This window comes from Protopterus annectens, chromosome 2.part0, assembly GCF_019279795.1.
Source record: "Protopterus annectens isolate FY-2018-M chromosome 2.part0, PAN1.0, whole genome shotgun sequence".
Taxonomy (NCBI): Eukaryota; Metazoa; Chordata; order Ceratodontiformes; family Protopteridae; genus Protopterus; species Protopterus annectens.
In genome coordinates this window covers 942,135,388-942,152,762 of record NC_056728.1, presented here as the reverse complement: position 1 = coordinate 942,152,762, position 17,375 = coordinate 942,135,388, and positions in this window count along the sequence as shown.

Sequence of the window (17,375 nt, the reverse complement as noted above, 5' to 3'; positions counted from 1 at the left end):
ATCAACTATCACAACTTTTGCTTAGCCATTCATTTTCCTTTCCTCCTTGTTATTAAGAGCACATACCAACGTCATTTTTTCTGTAGATTAACTGCCCCTTATAAATCTCACCTGTCCTTCTACCAACAAATTTGGAAGTACACTCGTTATTCTCCTGCTCACAATTTTACTCATAAGTTTGACATTTGTGTTCATATAGGACAGTACCTGTAATTCACTTGATATTTTACACCACATCTCTTTGGGCACTGCTGTTAACTTTGGGATGATGCTGGCATCCTCTTTTCACCTTCTGAACTTCTCTAACTTCAGATTTGCCTTCTTATAGGTTCATAGGTTCATAGGTTGGTACTGGGCTATCTGCCCAAAGGCATATATTAGCCCAGCCACATTGTGCGGTATTCACCGCCCCTTTAGTAGTTCCCTAGACCCTTGTATTAGCAGCTAGTACCTTTGGCCCCTATCTAGTAGTGCTGTTGGTGTGATCCCCGGTGTGAACTTTCTGTTACCCATCCACTCATCAAGGTTCCTCTTGAAGAGTGATAGTGAGGGACTCTGTCTTATGTAGATCAGGACCCTGTTCCATAGTAAGGGAAGTCTCTGCGAAGGGCATCTATCCCTCCAGCATGTTCTATTCATTGTTGTGTTGAGGTTTATATCCCTAGAGCGTGTAGCTCGAGTAGATTTGGTTTTGCTAAGATGGAGCATGTTCAACAATTCTGGGTTGGACATGGCTCTGTATGTTAGACAGAGATCACCTCTGAGAAAGTGGTATGCAACAGAGAACAGTCTTAGCTTTTTCAATTGTGCTGCATAGAGCAACTGTTTGAGGCCAGTAATCCTCTTGGTTAGGTACCTCTGTGGTCTCTCCAGCTGCTGGAGATGTCTAGCCAGGTACATTCAATTGGTGCATTGTACTCAATAATGGGTCTGATGAGGGAAGAGTAGAGGGGCACCATTACATCCTTAGATCTTGATGTGAACCCTTTCATGATCAGATGGGTCACATAGAAGGATTTTCTAACCACTTTGGCAACATGGTTATCAAAGGAAAGCTGACTATCTACTTGGGTCCTTAGATCCCTTATTTCTTCTTCAGATTTCAGGGGATTACCTCCTATGTTGTAGTTTGCGGGTACTCTGTTTTTTACAAAGGGGATTACTATGCATTTTTTTGCATTTAGCTTGAGACCATGGCTTTGATACCATGCATCAGTCTCATTTAGGCCCTTTTGGAGGATCTCCATGTCAGCTGGAGTCTCTATTATAGCACCCAGTTTGCAGTCGTCCACAGACTTAGTCAGCCACAGCCCTTCTGTGCTTGCCTTTACTTCTGAGAAGTATATGCCAAACAGGAGGGGCCCCAGGACAGAACCCTGAGGTACACCACTCATTACTGGTCTGGATTCAGACATATATCCTGCTACTCTTACTTTATGGGATCTGTCTGAGAGCCAATTTGCGATCCATCTTGTGATGTAAGGGTTTATGCCCAGGCTGGTGAGCTTATCAATAAATACCTGAATGGGGAATGGTGTCAAATGCTTTAGCAAGGTCAAGGTAAGCTGTGTGTACCTCCTTTCCCTTATCTATAGCCTGAATAACTGTCTCAAAGAAATCCACCAGGTTCAGGAGACATGATCTGCCCTTGACGAAGCCGAACTGTGTGGGGTCCAGCGACTGGAGGTTCCCAATCTCTCCATTTATGAGTTCCATAATGATTTGCTCCATAGCCTTAGAGATCAGACTGGTCAGGCTTATTGGTCGGTAGTTCCCAGGGTCAGTTGTGGCCCCACCCTTGTGTAGCGGGATCAATGTTGCTGTGTGCCATTCTATGGGCACATATCCTGTGGATAGGCTGAGACTGAACAGGGTATTAAGATGCGGGGTTAATTCCTCTTGGAGCTCGCGTATGACACAGCCTGGGACACCATCTGGTCCCATGGAGGCAGTGTTTTTAGCTTTAGATAGAGCCTTGTTAACCAACGTATCAGTAATAATTGGACTTACACAATCCCCTGGAATGGTAATAGGCCCTGTAGGTGGTGGTGGTGGTGGTGGGGGGGGGATTTGCACTGAACCTGTCAGCCAAGATGTTGGCAATGTCAGAAGGGTCAGTGTATTTTGTTCCATTTTGTACTAGCTCAGAACAGACCTGAGCATTGCCATTTAGGTCTTTTGATGTAGCCATAGAAGGTCTTATGGTTATCCTTGGCATCCTTGGCAACCTTCTTTTCAAAATTAGCTTTAGTTGACTTGATGAGGGCCCTCAATGTCTTACTAATGCTGATCAGGGATGATTTTTCTACTTGAGATTTGGCCCTTTTTTGTATAAGTCTCCTCCTTTTATTGTAAAGTTTGCTTATGGACGGGGTCCACCAGACTGGTTTCTTCTTGCTTGAGGAAGGAGTCTTAGTTTTATTTGGGATAGCACAGTCTATGCAATCCTGAAGATGCATATACAGTGCCTTGGTGTAGGATTCCACATCCTGGATATCATTATCCTTCTGCAAGGGAATAGTGAAGCTTTCCACTTTGGATGCAAGTAGTTTGACGTTTGCTTTGGAAAGGTTTTTGACTATGGTTTCTTTGACTGGGGGAGGTGGAGGGGTGAGGATGTCCAGGGTTATCAGTTTGTGGTCGGATCTGACCAAGGAGGGAGTGATAACGGGTGTGGTACAATGGGCACCCATATTTGTGATGATTAAATCCAATATGTTGTCCCCTCTTGTGGGGGAACATACTAGTTGTTCAAGGGCATTTGAATTTATAAATTCTATGAATTGCTGAGCATATGAGTTGGAACATTGGTAGTTCGCCCAGTCTATACCAGGGTAGTTGAAATCACCCAAGATTATGGTGTTGGGTAGGACCTTTATATTTTACAATGTCTCAAGGAATGCAGAGTGAGCATCTTGGGACATGGTGGGCAAGCTATAACCGGCTATGACTTGAAATGTGGTTTTGCCTGCTGATAGTTGCGCATGGATGATCTCTGGGGCATTATGCTGCACTACTAACCTGGAGATATGGGTATCCTTGATGAATATGGATACACCTCCGCCCTTTGTACTGCGATCTGGTAACTGAGGCCAGAAGGTATGATATGAATTGTAATCTGGCAGTGCTGGGGTGCTCTCTTGAGCCTTGACCCAGGTTTCCATCACTGCACAAACATCAATTTTCTCCATGCTGAGGAGAGCCTCGAGTGTGTGCATTTTGAGGTTGAGACTTCTGGCATTGAGTAGCATTACCCTTAGTTTTTGGTTACCTGTGCTGGCTATGGTGGTTGGTTTGTCCTTTGAGCCTTGCCTAAAAAAGGCACTATGGGAACGGCAAGAGCCTTGGCCAGTATTCAAAAACCTAGGGGTGACAGGTGCAACCCATCTCTGGCAAAACAGCGAGGCTTGTCTATCATGTCATCCCAGGCAGACAGACACTGGATCCCCTTAGAATGACACCAGAAGCTTAGCCAATTGTTGAAATTGATCATTTTGTCTTTGTATTGTGGTATCATTCTAGGTGAAGGTAGTATGCTACTCAAGGTCAGGGTCATACCAGCTTGGGCTATATGATCAGAGAGCTCCTCAATGTCTCTTTTCATGTAGTCCAGGGAGGTACGTCTTAGATCATTCACACCAATATGTATAATGACAGCTTCATACTTGTACTTGTTCTGGGGTGACCTAAGTGCCTGTGTTATGTGGCAGATCCGAGCACTCAACAGGCAGCTGACAGTAACCTTCTCCTTGTTCAGCCTGGTGAGTGGAACATCCGTGTGCCTTACTATAGAGTCTCCTATTACTACCGTGTTAGGTATGGTGTTTTTGCCTTAAGGGCTGTTGTGAGGCACACTGCTGAGGTGAATTATGTGTTTTATGGCTTGTGTTTGGGGGTGCAGGTTGCTTGCTTGTCTGCTTTGGAGGGCACTGTTTCTTTTTCAGATTGGTACCTAGTGCCTCCGAATATGTTTTTGTGTATTTATGCATATGTTTTGCCAGTGCTTGTTTTGTAGATTCATGTGTGACAGGTGGTGTGATGCAAGTGTGTCCTTTATCCTCTTGACTGTCTGTTACAGTCATGGGTTGAGAGCGCTTAGCCTCCATTCTGGCTGTGTATTTGCATCTCTCACAATTGTTTGTGTCTAGAGGTAAGCGGAGAGGGTTGTCTGTATACATGAGGCAGTTGTGACATTGCCTCAGGATGCCCAATTCCACCAGATGAACTGGAGAGTACACCTGAAGCTGACCTCTGGACATGCTTTGAAGAGTAAATTGAACTTAAGTCCTGCGGTCGATCGATGGTCTTATGCTATATTATAATAGTGCTGTCTAGGAAATTTGGAGAATAATAGTGCTGTCTAGTAGATTAGGACAAATGCTGATTTCAGTTTTGCAAGTGCTGCAATAAGAGCAGCTGATCTGAAGCACATGAGTTGAGGCTTGCCTAGTTCTAAGGAAAATTTACAGCGCAGACTTTGTAGGGCCGGGAATAGTATACCCGAACTAACCGGCACTGCCCGACGCTGCTCTGTGCGCAAGACCACACAAAAAGAGAGTTGCAGGGTTTTTCCTCTAGATAAGTGAGGAAAGTGAGTACAAGAGCTGTTTTTCTCTAAGCAAGTGAGAAAAGTAAGTACAAAAACTGTTTTCCTCTAGGTAATGAGGAAGATAGAGTGCTATAGTAATTAGTAGCTTATTTAGTGCTTACAAGTTCTGAACAAGTGCTGAGCATGAACAAGCAAATTTAAGTGCTAAAACTAAGAATCTGTATCTGCTCTAGATGAGTTACAGGACAGAAACAAGTGCAAATACAGGCTTTCAAATCAGAAAGTTGAGAGAGATGGAAGAGATTGTCCAAACGGCCAATAACTACAAATTCTGGGCCAGAACCACTACTTATTTGGTAGACAGGTTACCTAGTGCTTACCACTCCCACTGATAAGCTAGAAGGCTTCCCTCCAACACAGAAAGGCTTGAGGGACTCAGAAGCTTACATACAGTCCTGGATACAGCAAATCTGTATCTGGAACACTAGTTACAGGAAAGGTAGGAAACAGGCTTACAGTTTTTTTTTTTACAGAAAAGTAGCAAAACCAGTAGTAAAAAACAATTCACATGCAGTGCAACCTAGCACACTTGAGTATGCAGCGATATTAGACCAAACACAGTTTATAAAATGCAATTAAATTAAAAAGGACTAAAAGCAAGTGCAGAAAGAGTTTATTAGGTAGAATGTGGTAAAGAGATGGGACGGGGGAGTGTCCCAGATCAAATCGACAGTGGGGTGGGCAACTGCAAAAGCCACCAAATTTAAACTACAAACCAAAAATAGGGAGGGTGGGTGGGGAAAACCAGTTTCAACAGAAATTATAAAAATATATCCTTGCCATGTTGCATTTCCTTAGCTCCCCTATTGCTTGTTATACCTATTTCACTAAAAATATTTTATCTAGCTCTTCTCTCTCCCTCCATGACTCTCTCAGTCCAATACCCTTGTTTTATCTTTCCTTTAGAAATCTCCTTTAATTCTAACATGTAGACTCTATTAAAACTCCTTACATCATATCATCATCCCCTTATGTACTTTTACCACCTCTATATCATCTCCTTTTAAACTACTAATGAACTTTGCCCTTTTCCTTTTCTTCATCTCCCTGGCTAGGCACTTACTGCTTGTTTCATTGCTTCCACCACATCACATATTTCTTTCTCTAACCCTCTTGTGTTTAGCACTTTTATCAGGCACTTTATCTTGCTTTCTTTCTTTCTGCTCCTCCTCTCTGTTTTTTTCCTTATCTTAATTGGATCCTTCAGAATGAGTACTCATTTCCTGGATACGCATATCTCATCTTTTACTGTCATGCCCCACCCCTTCCATCATATTCAGTGCCACTTTAGTCCTGCTCATCTAAGTCTCTCATGTATAGCTTCATGTCCTCACATTTATGCATTACTCTTCTATTTATTTTAGTTCTTTCTCCTTTGCATTTGTCATCTCCATCCATTCCTGCCACATCTCGTCTTGCTTCACAGCATTGCGCACCATTAAGTAGCATTATTAGAAACACACACACACACACACACACACACACATACACACACACACACACACACACACTGTCATATAGCTCTCTATCATTTCCAGCAAAATAACTCATCACCTGCACATAGTCACATAAGCAGTCCATCTATTTGGCTTGCTTACATGTTGCCATTCCTAGAGAAAATGCATTTCTAAAGCCCTGCACATCTCACTCCAAAAAACCTTCAACGCTCTTTCCCTTTTTACCACATCAATTCTTTCTATCACTGTCTTCCATTTTATCATACATCCTGTTCTTTCATGGCGCTAATGTTCCACTGCATTTTCTCCTTACTCTCATTATGCTTGGTTCCCCTCATATCTCCACATTCCTTGAAGGATCTCTTGCAGAATTCCTGTCCATCCTCACTGAGCCCTTGTATATTTATAAACATCCAGTTCTTATTGACTAGGATAGTTCTAGCATGACTCATTCTGATACTCCTTCACACAAGCCCAGGAACCTTCCCACCTTTACTTTTTCTTTTTCCATTCATTTTCCACTCTTCTTAGATGGATGTACCTCTCCATTTTATCATTCCTCTGTACTCCCATTCCCTAATTTTTTATTGTACTTTCTTATAATTATAATTATAATACATTCTCACAATGCCAATGGTAACCAATACTTCCCTCAGTACTTACTAGTAAAAAACATTAATTGCACATTATTATGCATTGTAGCATAACACTTAGAAACCATTAAATACACTTTATGTCTCTTTCTTTAAAACTATTATATGTTCAGATATTTATAGTCAACGTTATTCTCTTGCTTTTCATATCCTTAATTCCTCTCCCCATTTTTCATTGTTTAATTATTTTTTGCCTCAGCAAAATTCAGACTTAGAGCTTTTATTTCAGAAGTGCCCATCCACCCTGCTGGAATTGAGATCTTTAGAAAACGATAGGAGCAAATTACATAGGGAAAAATGGGAATTGTTGGAAGAATACATACAAGAGAGGAATGAGGTTTAAAAGGCAGCAGGACCTAAATATGCTATGCAATGTTTGAGTGAAAAAGACTGGATAGATTGTAAGTGATGTATAATGTTTGGAACTGGGGGTGTGTCAGTATGGTTTGTGACATAAACAAATAGTCCAATTAAACTGTGGCATTCCAAAGAGTAGCTCTAGTTTCCCCATTCATCCCATTCACAATTGAAATGTTAAAGTCAGCTAGTAGAAATAGAAAAAAATCTTTGGCAGAACTAAAACAAATGTAGGATGAAGGGCAATTCATTCCTCATGGTTGTCTGTCAGTGAAAAGGGAATGAATCCTTATAATGGCTTCAAATAAAGCCCAAGTAGGCGGTGTCAGTGGAAAGGAACAATGGAGCCCTTGTTCATTTGGCGGAAAATGGTTGGGGTGGAGCTTATACTTATAATCAGAGGGTGGTGTAATATTGCATTCTTGTGATATCGACTAGCATGGAAGATCTGGAATCACAACTAATAGTACAGGCTGTGGTTAAGTTTTTCTCAGTTCTATTCTACTTTTTATGGAACAGTTAATGTTGAGTCCAGGTGTAATGCATGCACTCAGATGAATCTGTCACTCCAGCTCTTTTTTCCCCAATAGTGCATTCTTGTTCCCATCCGGGGGGGGGGGTAGGACAAACCTTGTTGAGTATATGGAATGTATAGGAGTTGCGGCCTGTTTTTTTCATGCTCTACTTAGCTAGTGCATTCCTTGTCACTTTCAGTCGGATGTCTGAAAGGTACTGAGATATATGTTTCTTGATCTTGTTGACGTTTTTTCCAATGTAGAAGCAGCTGCAAAGCATACATTAAGCTCTGTAGACAACCATTTCACTATTACAGTCACTTTTGTCCTTACTGTGGTACTTTCACCCTGAGTTGATGCAAGTGAAATAGTTGAAATCACTCATGTACCTGCAAAAGCTGCAGTTGGGAGCTTCACATCCATAGATGCCTTTTGCTACCAGGTTTGTTTTACGTTCTTTGGATTCAAAAAGTCCCTGATACTCCTCCCTCTTTTGAAGATAAATTGTAGTGCTGATTCCAGCAGTTTAGCTAGTGGTTTGTTGCTGTCTATTATGAATCAATTATCTTTTATAATTTTTGAAATCTCTTTGTGATTAAATGCAAATGTAAAAAGCATGCTTCACTTCCCTGTTTTGTTTCTGGGTCTATAAATGGGTTTTCTGAACCCATTGATTATTCTGCTGAATCGTTCATGGCTGGAAGTGTTCTCTGTTATTTTGTGGTATTTTATAGGACCTAGTATGTTGTGAAGGAGCTTACTCTCATATTCCCTTGCAAGAAAATCCCTTTCCAAATCTCTAAGATTTTTTAGTAAAACTTTCAGGTCTTTGGAAACCCTGACTATCTGCATTCCCTGGAATTTTATCACATTTTGTTTTGTGATTTCTGGATGCATGCTAAATGCATGTAATAGGAGGTTAACTCTGGTGTGTTTTTGATACAGGTTGTCAAACAGAGACCCATCAGCTGTAAAATCAACCTTTTCTTTGCTGTGGCTGGTAAATTTTGGGAAGTCGGTCAAGCTTCCAATAAAGTTGAAAAAGTCTTTCAAGTTTCACCTCATCCCTTTTTCTGATGAATAGAGTTTTATCTGGGACCACTAAAAGAATACATCCCCTTATCAATGAAAGACAACCATGGAGAATGAACTGCTATCAAGTGATCGTCAGAGGTAAACTAAGCTCTTCATTTCACATCGCTTTTATCTCAACCAAGGATTTCATCCATTTCTACCAGTTGACTTTAACATTTTAATTGTATGGAGGACTAGTGAGGCAACAAGGGCTACTCTTTGGAATGCAAACGTTCAAGTGGACTGTTTGTGTTTGCTTTTGCTTTGCATGCTCACTAGTGAGCCCCATGTTACAGTTTCCACTGGTTTCCAGGGTTCAGAAAATCATAGTTATTGCTTTGTAACCAGTTTGCTTTTCTGTTTAGTGTTTTTTTTTTCAGATTGATTCCACTGTAATCTTTACATTTTTCTGCTTCTGCAAACCATTGTGTTTTCCTGACAGGTTTAATATACTAGGACCAAAGAATTTATCTGTTGACCCATGCACATTGACAGACTTTTTCCCCTGTCATCAGTGAGATAGGTAATGAATAAGCACTGCCACCATCAGTGGTCTGTGGTAGGATCAAAAGATCTTCTCACTCCAACAAAATCATTACCACAGCCAGGAAGAAGAATCAATAGCCAATACCTCTCATCCTCAGGTAGGAAGCAGCACTGGTTTGCAAAAGCATTACTTCATTAAGGAATAGTACCGTTGTACAAAAGCATTACCTCATTAAGGAATAGTACTGTTGTACAAAAGCATTACCTCATTAAGGAATAGTACCGTTGTACAAAAGCATTACCTCATTAAGGAATAGTACTGTTGTACAAAACCGTTACCTCATTAAGGAATAGTACCATTGTACAAAAGCATTACCTCATTAAGGAATAGTACTGTTGTACAAAACCGTTACCTCATTAAGGAATAGTACCATTGTACAAAAGCATTACCTCATTAAGGAATAGTACCGTTGTACAAAACCATTACCTCATTAAGGAATAGTACCGTTGTACAAAACCGTTACCTCATTAAGGAATAGTACCGTTGTACAAAACCATTACTTCATTAAGGAATAGTACCGTTGTACAAAAGCATTACCTCATTAAGGAATAGTACCATTGTACAAAAGCATTACCTCATTAAGGAATAGTACCATTGTACAAAAGCATTACTTCATTAAGGAATAGTACCGGTGTACAAAAGCATTACCTCATTAAGGAATAGTACCGTTGTACAAAACCATTACCTCATTAAGGAATAGTACCGTTGTACAAAACCATTACTTCATTAAGGAATAGTACCGTTGTACAAAAGCATTACCTCATTAAGGAATAGTACCGTTGTACAAAAGCATTACCTCATTAAGGAATAGTACCGTTGTACAAAAGCATTACCTCATTAAGGAATAGTACCATTGTACAAAACCATTACCTCATTAAGGAATAGTACCGTTGTACAAAAGCATTACCTCATTAAGGAATAGTACCATTGTACAAAACCATTACCTCATTAAGGAATAGTACCATTGTACAAAAGCATTAACTCATTAAGGAATAGTACCATTGTACAAAAGCATTACCTCATTAAGGAATAGTACCATTGTACAAAACCATTACCTCATGAAGGAATAGTACCGTTGTACAAAAGCATTACTTCATTAAGGAATAGTACCGTTGTACAAAAGCATTACTTCATTAAGGAATAGTACCGTTGTACAAAACCATTACTTCATTAAGGAATAGTACCGTTGTACAAAAGCATTACCTCATTAAGGAATAGTACCGTTGTACAAAAGCATTACCTCATTAAGGAATAGTATCGTTGTACAAAAGCATTACCTCATTAAGGAATAGTACCGTTGTACAAAAGCATTACCTCATTAAGGAATAGTACCGTTGTACAAAACCATTACTTCATTAAGGAATAGTACCGTTGTACAAAACCATTACTTCATTAAGGAATAGTACCGTTGTACAAAAGCATTACCTCATTAAGGAATAGTACCGTTGTACAAAAGCATTACCTCATTAAGGAATAGTACCGTTGTACAAAACCATTACTTCATTAAGGAATAGTACCGTTGTACAAAACCATTACTTCATTAAGGAATAGTACCGTTGTACAAAACCATTACTTCATTAAGGAATAGTACCGTTGTACAAAAGCATTACCTCATTAAGGAATAGTACCATTGTACAAAAGCATTACCTCATTAAGGAATAGTACCATTGTACAAAACCATTACTTCATTAAGGAATAGTACCGTTGTACAAAAGCATTACCTCATTAAGGAATAGTACCGTTGTACAAAAGCATTACCTCATTAAGGAATAGTACCGTTGTACAAAACCATTACCTCATTAAGGAATAGTACCGTTGTACAAAACCATTACTTCATTAAGGAATAGTACCGTTGTACAAAAGCATTACCTCATTAAGGAATAGTACCGTTGTACAAAAGCATTACCTCATTAAGGAATAGTACCGTTGTACAAAAGCATTACCTCATTAAGGAATAGTACCATTGTACAAAACCATTACCTCATTCAGGAATAGTACCGTTGTACAAAAGCATTACCTCATTAAGGAATAGTACCGTTGTACAAAACCATTACCTCATTAAGGAATAGTACCGTTGTACAAAAGCATTACCTCATTAAGGAATAGTACCGTTGTACAAAACCATTGCTTCATTAAGGAATAGTACCGTTGTACAAAACCATTACCTCATTAAGGAATAGTACCGTTGTACAAAAGCATTACCTCATTAAGGAATAGTACCGTTGTACAAAACCATTACTTCATTAAGGAATAGTACCGTTGTACAAAACCATTACTTCATTAAGGAATAGTACCGTTGTACAAAACCATTACTTCATTAAGGAATAGTACCATTGTACAAAAGCATTACCTCATTAAGGAATAGTACCATTGTACAAAAGCATTACCTCATTAAGTAATAGTACCATTGTACAAAACCATTACTTCATTAAGGAATAGTACCGTTGTACAAAAGCATTACCTCATTAAGGAATAGTACCGTTGTACAAAAGCATTACCTCATTAAGGAATAGTACCGTTGTACAAAACCATTACTTCATTAAGGAATAGTACCGTTGTACAAAACCATTACTTCATTAAGGAATAGTACCGTTGTACAAAACCATTACCTCATTAAGGAATAGTACCATTGTACAAAAGCATTACCTCATTAAGGAATAGTACCATTGTACAAAACCATTACTTCATTAAGGAATAGTACCATTGTACAAAAGCATTACCTCATTAAGGAATAGTACCGTTGCACAAAAGCATTACCTCATTAAGGAATAGTACCGTTGTACAAAACCATTACTTCATTAAGGAATAGTACCATTGTACAAAACCATTACCTCATTAAGGAATAGTACCATTGTACAAAACCATTACCTCATTAAGGAATAGTACCGTTGTACAAAAGCATTACCTTATTAAGGAATAGTACCATTGTACAAAACCATTACCTCATTAAGGAATAGTACCGTTGTACAAAAGCATTACCTCATTAAGGAATAGTACCGTTATACAAAAGCATTACTTCATTAAGGAATAGTATCGTTGTACAAAAACATTACCTCATTAAGGAATAGTACCATTGTACAAAAGCATTACCTCATTAAGGAATAGTACCGTTGTACAAAACCATTATTTCATTAAGGAATAGTACTGTTGTACAAAACCATTACTTCATTAAGGAATAGTACCGTTGTACAAAAGCATTACTTCATTAAGGAATAGTACCGTTGTACAAAACCATTATTTCATTAAGGAATAGTACCGTTGTACAAAAGCATTACCTCATTAAGGAATAGTACCGTTGTACAAAAGCATTACCTCATTAAGGAATAGTACCATTGTACAAAACCATTACTTCATTAAGGAATAGTACCGTTGTACAAAAGCATTACTTCATTAAGGAATAGTACCGTTGTACAAAAGCATTACTTCATTAAGGAATAGTACCATTGTACAAAACCATTACTTCATTAAGGAATAGTACCGTTGTACAAAAGCATTACCTCATTAAGGAATAGTACCGTTGTACAAAACCATTACTTCATTAAGGAATAGTACCGTTGTACAAAACCATTCTTTCATTAAGGAATAGTACTGTTGTACAAAAGCATTACCTCATTAAGGAATAGTACCGTTGTACAAAAGCATTACCTCATTAAGGAATAGTACCGTTGTACAAAACCATTACTTCATTAAGGAATAGTACCGTTGTACAAAACCATTACTTCATTAAGGAATAGTACCGTTGTACAAAACCATTACTTCATTAAGGAATAGTACCGTTGTACAAAAGCATTACCTCATTAAGGAATAGTACCGTTGTACAAAACCATTACCTCATTAAGGAATAGTACCGTTGTACAAAACCATTACTTCATTAAGGAATAGTACCGTTGTACAAAACCATTACCTCATTAAGGAATAGTACCGTTGTACAAAACCATTACCTCATTAAGGAATAGCACCATTGTACAAAAGCATTAATTCATTAAGGAATAGTACCGTTGTACAAAACAATTACTTCATTAAGGAATAGTACCGTTGTGCAAAACCATAACCTCATTAAGGAATAGTACCATTGTACAAAACCATTACCTCATTAAGGAATAGTACCGCTGTACAAAACCATTACTTCATTAAGGAATAGTACCGTTGTACAAAACCATTACCTCATTAAGGAATAGTACCGTTGTACAAAACCATTACCTCATTAAGGAATAGTACCATTGTACAAAACCATTACTTCATTAAGGAATAGTACCATTGTACAAAACCATTACCTCATTAAGGAATAGTACCATTGTACAAAAGCATTACCTCATTAAGGAATAGTACCGTTGTACAAAACCATTACTTCATTAAGGAATAGTACCGTTGTACAAAAGCATTACCTCATTAAGGAATAGTACCGTTGTACAAAACCATTGCTTCATTAAGGAATAGTACCGTTGTACAAAACCATTACCTCATTAAGGAATAGTACCGTTGTACAAAACCATTACTTCATTAAGGAATAGTACCGTTGTACAAAAGCATTACCTCATTAAGGAATAGTACCGTTGTACAAAACCATTACTTCATTAAGGAATAGTACCGTTGTACAACACCATTACTTCATTAAGGAATAGTACCGTTGTACAAAACCATTACTTCATTAAGGAATAGTACCGTTGTGCAAAAGCATTACCTCATTAAGGAATAGTACCGTTGTACAAAACCATTACCTCATTAAGGAATAGTACCGTTGTACAAAACCATTACCTCATTAAGGAATAGTACCGTTGTGCAAAAGCATTACCTCATTAAGGAATAGTACCGTTGTGCAAAAGCATTACCTCATTAATGAATAGTACCGTTGTACAAAACCATTACCTCATTAAGGAATAGAACCGTTGTACAAAACCATTACCTCATTAAGGAATAGTACCGTTGTACAAAACCATTACCTCATTAAGGAATAGTACCGTTGTACAAAAGCATTACCTCATTAAGGAATAGTACCGTTGTACAAAACCATTACTTCATTAAGGAATAGTACCGTTGTACAAAACCATTACCTCATTAAGGAATAGTACCATTGTACAAAACCATTACTTCATTAAGGAATAGTACTGTTGTACAAAACCATTACCTCATTAAGGAATAGTACCGTTGTACAAAAGCATTACCTCATTAATGAATAGTACCGTTGTACAAAACCATTACCTCATTAAGGAATAGAACCGTTGTACAAAACCATTACCTCATTAAGGAATAGCACCGTTGTACAAAAGCATTACTTCATTAAGGAATAGTACCGTTGTGCAAAACCATTACTTCATTAAGGAATAGTACCGTTGTACAAAACCATTACCTCATTAAGGAATAGTACCATTGTACAAAAGCATTACTTCATTAAGGAATAGTACCGTTGTACAAAAGCATTACTTCATTAAGGAATAGTACCGTTGTACAAAAGCATTACCTCATTAAGGAATAGTACCGTTGTACAAAACCATTACTTCATTAAGGAATAGTACCGTTGTACAAAACCATTACTTCATTAAGGAATTGTACCATTGTACAAAACCATTACCTCATTAAGGAATAGTACTGTTGTACAAAAGCATTACCTCATTAAGGAATAGTACCGTTGTACAAAAGCATTACCTCATTAAGGAATAGTACCGTTGTACAAAAGCATTACTTCATTAAGGAATAGTACTGTTGTACAAAAACATTACCTCATTAAGGAATAGTACCATTGTACAAAAGCATTACCTCATTAAGGAATAGTACCGTTGTACAAAACCATTATTTCATTAAGGAATAGTACTGTTGTACAAAACCATTACTTCATTAAGGAATAGTACCGTTGTACAAAAGCATTACTTCATTAAGGAATAGTACCGTTGTACAAAACCATTATTTCATTAAGGAATAGTACCGTTGTACAAAAGCATTACCTCATTAAGGAATAGTACCGTTGTACAAAAGCATTACCTCATTAAGGAATAGTACCATTGTACAAAACCATTTCTTCATTAAGGAATAGCACTGTTGTACAAAAGCATTACTTCATTAAGGAATAGTACCGTTGTACAAAAGCATTACTTCATTAAGGAATAGTACCGTTGTACAAAAGCATTACTTCATTAAGGAATAGTACCGTTGTACAAAAGCATTACCTCATTAAGGAATAGTACCGTTGTACAAAACCATTACTTCATTAAGGAATAGTACCGTTGTACAAAAGCATTACCTCATTAAGGAATAGTACCGTTGTACAAAACCATTACTTCATTAAGGAATAGTACCGTTGTACAAAACCATTATTTCATTAAGGAATAGTACCGTTGTACAAAAGCATTACCTCATTAAGGAATAGTACCGTTGTACAAAAGCATTACCTCATTAAGGAATACTACCGTTGTACAAAACCATTACTTCATTAAGGAATAGTACCGTTGTACAAAACCATTACTTCATTAAGGAATAGTACCGTTGTACAAAACCATTACTTCATTCAGGAATAGTACCGTTGTGCAAAAGCATTACCTCATTAAGGAATAGTACCGTTTTACAAAACCATTACCTCATTAAGGAATAGTACCGTTGTACAAAACCATTACTTCATTAAGGAATAGTACCGTTGTACAAAACCATTACCTCATTAAAGAATAGCACCGTTGCACAAAAGCATTAATTCATTAAGGAATAGTACCGTTGTACAAAACCATTACTTCATTAAGGAATAGTACCATTGTACAAAACCATTACCTCATTAAGGAATAGTACCATTGTACAAAACTGCTACTTCATTAAGGAATAGTACCATTGTACAAAACCATTACCTCATTAAGGAATAGTACCGTTGTACAAAAGCATTACCTCATTAAGGAATAGTACCGTTGTACAAAAGCATTACCTCATTAAGGAATAGTACCGTTGTACAAAAGCATTACCTCATTAAGGAATAGTACCGTTGTACAAAACCATTACCTCATTAAGGAATAGTACCATTGTACAAAACCATTACCTCATTAAGGAATAGTACCATTGTACAAAAGCATTACCTCATTAAGGAATAGTACCGTTGTACAAAAGCATTACCTCATTAAGGAATAGTACCATTGTACAAAACCATTACCTCATTAAGGAATAGTACCGTTGTACAAAAGCATTACCTCATTAAGGAATAGTACCGTTGTACAAAAGCATTACCTCATTAAGGAATAGTACCGTTGTACAAAAGCATTACCTCATTAAGGAATAGTACCATTGTACAAAACCATTACCTCATTAAGGAATAGTACCGTTGTACAAAAGCATTACCTCGTTAAGGAATAGTACCGTTGTACAAAAGCATTACCTCATTAAGGAATAGTACCATTGTACAAAACCATTACTTCATTAAGGAATAGTACCGTTGTACAAAAGCATTACTTCATTAAGGAATAGTACCGTTGTACAAAAGCATTACTTCATTAAGGAATAGTACCGTTGTACAAAAGCATTACTTCATTAAGGAATAGTACCGTTGTACAAAAGCATTACCTCATTAAGGAATAGTACCGTTGTACAAAACAATTACTTCATTAAGGAATAGTACCATTGTACAAAAGCATTACCTCATTAAGGAATAGTACCGTTGTACAAAACCATTACTTCATTAAGGAATAGTACTGTTGTACAACACCATTACTTCATTAAGGAATAGTACTGTTGTACAAAACCATTACTTCATTAAGGAATAGTACCATTGTGCAAAAGCATTACCTCATTAAGGAATAGTACCGTTGTACAAAACCATTACCTCATTAAGGAATAGTACCGTTGTACAAAACCATTACCTCATTAAGGAATAGTACCGTTGTACAAAACCATTACCTCATTAAGGAATAGCACCGTTGTACAAAAGCATTACTTCATTAAGGAATAGTACCGTTGTACAAAACCATTACTTCATTAAGGAATAGTACCGTTGTACAAAACCATTACCTCATTAAGGAATAGTACCATTGTACAAAAGCATTACTTCATTAAGGAATAGTACCGTTGTACAAAAGCATTACTTCATTATGGAGTAGTACCGTTGTACAAAAGCATTACCTCATTAAGGAATAGTACCGTTGTACAAAACCATTACTTCATTAAGGAATAGTACCGTTGTACAAAAGCATTACCTCA